The sequence below is a fragment of the Rattus norvegicus genome, chromosome 4 (assembly GCF_036323735.1).
Source record: "Rattus norvegicus strain BN/NHsdMcwi chromosome 4, GRCr8, whole genome shotgun sequence".
Taxonomy (NCBI): Eukaryota; Metazoa; Chordata; class Mammalia; order Rodentia; family Muridae; genus Rattus; species Rattus norvegicus.
The window spans coordinates 115,318,856-115,324,072 of NC_086022.1; positions in this window are offsets into that span (position 1 = coordinate 115,318,856).

Here is a 5,217-nt window from a genome sequence, read left to right on the forward strand (position 1 = left end):
CAACTTTCTTTCCACTTTGCTTTCGTCAGCTCCTTTCAGTGAGAGCCACCTGACACGGGCAGCTTATGAAGTAAAGGGATGTTAAATTGGTCTCGTCCTTCTCAGGACTCTTGTCCAAGACTGGGCGGTGCTGTTGGTATCATGTCAGAAGAAAGAGGTGCATCTATCATGATCCAGGAAGCAGAAAGAGAAAGGATGAGTCCAGCCACGGACAGTTCTCTGAACCCATGTCCCTAGAGACTAAAGATGGCTCACGAAGCCTCTTCTAATTGTCTCCAGCACATTCCAGTCTTGCCACATGGGACTGAGCCTTTTTATTTGGGTCTTAGCAGACCACATGATATCATATACCGAAGCCCCCACCTTCACTTCTGCTTCAGAATCAGCACTGTCTCCTCTCTTGCTTTCCTCTCTCCAGCCAACCACTGCCAAGACTTTGTTCTGCACTCTTACACTCCATTGTTCTAATACTTGCATAGAGTTGTTTTGATTTATAGTACTGGATGGATACTTGAATTTTACACAAATACCAAGATAGCCTGTGTCATTGTGAACCTTAATTTCTCCAGATAATACTGTATTCATGATTCATTCATTTTTCTTTTCCTCCCCCTTTCTCTCTGTGTATATACATAAATATACTATACATTTATATATTATGTTTTTTATTAAAATATATGTATCTATATACGCAAAATTTTGTATACTTATATAATACACATGTATATGTCATTTGTTTACATGTTCAGTGATCCCGAGACTTGTTCCCTTTCCCATTTTCATATACAGTTTGCTCATACCACTTCTTTTTACTCCCAATCCTTATTCTCTTTTTTGTTTATCAAAAGTAAAAGCATCCAGAGAAAACACCTCTATACTCTTCACTACCACTCTCTCCTTACTAACCCAGGCTTTCTTTTGAACAGGGGATGCACTGGGTGCCAGCCCGATATCAACAACGTCTTTATGAATATAGACAATAGGCCATGTTGACTTTCAAAGCTTTCCTTCCTTTCTTTTCAGTCCCATCCCAGCATCCATATCCACTTCATGCTTTTCCCCATCTCCCCCTTCCTCTACCACATTATTCCTCCGATCACTTCGAGAGGGTGTTTAAAATTAGAAGTGAGCATTAGTTATTCAAACTTAGCACAATCTGAAATCACCTGGTAAGGGAGCCTCAAATAAGGATGATATAAACCAGGATGCTCTGTGGGTGGTTCTGTGAGGGGCTGTCTTGATTCCCTTAATTTATGTAGGAAAATACAGCCTGAAAGTGGATGGCACCAGTCTAAGGTTTTGGGTGCTGGCCTGTATAAAAGTAGAAGCCAGCTGAGCACAATTCATGTACACATTCACCTCTCTCTGCTCCTGGGTGTGGATATGCTTTGTGTAACAGTCTCAAATTCCTATCAGCTTGACTGCCTGAAATGATGAACTATGACCTAAGTCAAAATAAACCCTTTATTCTCTAAGCTGCTTTTGGGGCTATATTTTTTTCCCACAACTACGGATGCTAGAACAATGGGTATGGACATTTTTATTCCATTGCAACCCATCCCCTCCCCCCCACCCCACCATGCAGTCCAGTCTTGCCTTTACTGTAGTGTATCTTTTTTGCTCCCATACTTTTCTGATGAGATATAGCACATCAACATATAATTTTAATGCTTTTCAGAATGAAAATATCTTGTGCTTTTAAATGCTCTGTATCATGTTCAGCATCCGGTATATTACTAACAAGAAGTTAAAGGTTACTTGGAAGAATGTGAAATGTGTAAATGAAACACAGGCATGCTAATAACCTTGAAGAATTAAAATGGAAATATTTTACATAGTGCTATAGTAATGCTTAAGACTCACTGACTTCTAAGCACTGTGTTAGTAAAAGACTGGTTGAAGGAAATTTATGCCATTTAAAATGACTGCCCACTTATCATAAGTCAGAAGGAAACATGTTCTACTCAGTGTCTTTCTGTCTCAAGGACTTGTAACAGTGTCCCAATGCCCAGCATAATTCACACAAGGCACATTTTCTATCAAATACTACTCTAGCTGGAGTGAGTACTTCTCGAAGAGAAAAATTACTCATGAAGCTAAATTAGATTCACAGCACTTTAAGTACAATCCTTTCAATATCCACAGGGGAACGGTTCCAGGTCTCCCTTGTGGACACTAAAAACCACAGATGCTCAAGTTTCCTATATGAAATGGCTTTGTATTTGCATATAACCTACTCAGATCTCCCCATGTACTTAAAATCATGTGAAGAGTGCTTATAATATTTAATACAAAGTATGTCTTATATAAATGGTTAGAGAACTGCATTGTTTAGAGAACAAAGATAAAAGTCCAGACATATTAAGTACACACACACACACACACACACACACACACACACACTGACACACACTCATATTTTAAAATAATGTTTTATACAACCCAAGTTAAAATCACTTTGTAGTCAAGATCATCCTTGAACTTGTGTTCCTTTTGCCTCCACTTCCAACCTGAGGTATTCTTCCGCCTGGAATTGAGACACATACCAGCATACCTGGTGTTTGCCATACAGAAAGAACTCAAGCTTTGTGCAAGTTAGGCAAGCATTGTATTATCTAACCTGTATCCCAGCTCATTTTTTTTAAAAAATAGTTTTATTAACATTGGCCATATCTATGGATTATGGATATGGAGTGTCAACCACACCATGAAAACACCACGGGCTTCCTATTTTCAATCTGCTTGGTTTTATAACCATTGACACTAGAGTTTTAAGGTTTGAAATGATTGCTTCTGGAGCCATACAATGCTTACGTTATAAAAATGGCTGGTTAAAATAAAAGAAGATGAAACCTCGTTAATAGCAACAAGAGAAATAGATGAGATTTAATCTCTGTGTGTGCACGGTTTCTGTGTGAGTACAGGTATGTATGTGGTAATCAGAAGAACAGCTTTATGGTCTGTTTGGTTTCCACCTTGTTTTTCACTCCTAATATGCCAAGCAAAGCGGCCTGAAGGCTTCGTTGAATTCTCCTGCCTCCCATCCTCATGTAGGAATATTGAGATTAGACTCTGTCATCCCTGACTTCCTGTGAATTCTTGGGATTTGCCTCAGGTTCTCCCACATTTACTACAAGTTCTTTATTAGTTAAGCCATTCTCAGCCACAAGAAGTGGGTGTCAATGCATTCTAAAGTAAGAATAGTATTTCAAGAATAGAATTTCTGATATCTGACAATGTCTAAAATAAAGCAAAACCAAAAGCTTCATCTCAATTCTACTAGCAATTTTTATTTTTCTTTTATCATTTTTCTTCAAAAATGTGTCTGTGAAGCAAGTGATCACCAGAAGTAATGAAGTAGACTGTCTTCACAATGTCAATTTTGGTCTTAACACTAGCTGCATCTCCTTCCACTCAGCTCAAGTAGTTGAGTCCATCACCACTCTATTATATCCATAGGACATTGAGCCTGCATTGGGCACTGAATCATAGTGCCTATGCATCTCCTTGCCCAGGGAACTTATGTCTCAAAGTGCAAGAAGTTAAGATAATGCTTATGAGAGCTAATAACTTTTATAATTAAAATTATTATTATTATTACTGTTATTACTTTTATTGTTAGTGTGCGCGCGCGCGCGCGTGTGTGTGTGTGTGTGTGTGTGTGTGTGTGTGTGTGTGTGTGTGTACATATATCTTTGCATATTTGGAAGTCAGAGAACCTATGGAGTCAGTCCTCTTTCTCCTACTGTAAGATGAGGAGATAAAACTGAGGTCATCACACACATGTCTTTGCCCAATAAACCATTTGTCACCCCCCTAAAGTTTATAGAATATATAAGCATGTGATCAGGAAGTCAAATAACATCCTAGGAATAGAATTTAAACTGAAATGGAAGAAAATGCGCCATTTAGCCAAATGGGGAGTGCTGCTGAAAATAATCACAATTCAGGGTTTCTACTGAAAGGGTTTCACTTTTGACTATTTAGTTCCCAGATAAGATACACACAATCTTCATATTTTTAATAAGCCTTAATCAGCACTAGACATGAGCAGATATCTAGCCTCTATGCTATGAGAATCTACTTTCTTATGTATAACCCCAAGGTTTTACTTATGATGTGTCATGTGGGCTGCTCTTATCTATAATTGGCCAGCCCTAAGAGTCATGCTTTCTTCCCTCCTAACCCATTGCTCCTATCTTCCTTCTTTACCTTCTTCTCTCTCTCCTGTTGGTATCTGACCCCCAAGGCTGGGAACACCAAACCCTGCCTATTTCAATTTTGCCCAGCCATCAGCTTTAGACATCTTTATCTTCCAATCAGTAATAAATTGGGGGCAAGGTCACATAGCATCACTTGGGTCTACATTCGGACTCACTAGTCTCTGGTGAAACAGGTCTTTGAGGCTCACACTTAGCATTGCAATGCATAGCAACAGACCAGTCCTCAACAAGGGAAGGGTGTAGGCATCCATAATACAATCTAACAAGGACAAATGCATTTAGGAAACAAAAATAAACTAAACCAATGTGACTGGCTAGAGCAGGACAGGCTGATGGTCATGGTATTTTTTATGAATGCAAGAATAGTGTTAATGGTAGGGCTTCTCTGAGATGGTTGTGAAGACAATGATTCAGATCAAGACTTATAGTATTAGCACTTGAATGGAGTGCATTATCTAGCAGGCTTCTGAATTTTACCACAAGAATGTCTCCACTTAGCATTCTTACAGAGCGCCACATTTAATCTCCTTGCTGATTGAAAGGGCAGGTATTTTAGTGTTACAATGTCCATCTCCTCCTGGCCTCTGATTTCAGTCACATGTGCTGGAGAATTCTATACATCTTTTCATGGTCTCCTCTTTGAGGGAGATGGTATAACTCATTTGACCTGTGTTTAGTAGCAGACATAGTATGGAGTGCGTGTCTAACTTACCTGGGAGAAAGAAGCCTTATATGGAGACTCAGTGGTATGATTCCTCAACGTTTCTCCTAAAATTGCTGCAGAGGGAGAATCAATAGTGACCTTTCTCATGAGCAGCACCTTTGGGGACCTCGTTACTTTCCATCCATGTATTCCCTTCTCCCTCACTATGCTTCCTGCATTTGCTCCTATTCCTGGTTCTGGTTCCACTTCTTTTACTGTGGTAAAGATGCCTGGACAGAAAGCAACTTTCATGTAGATGAGAAAGCAAGGTTTATTTATTCAGCTCACAAT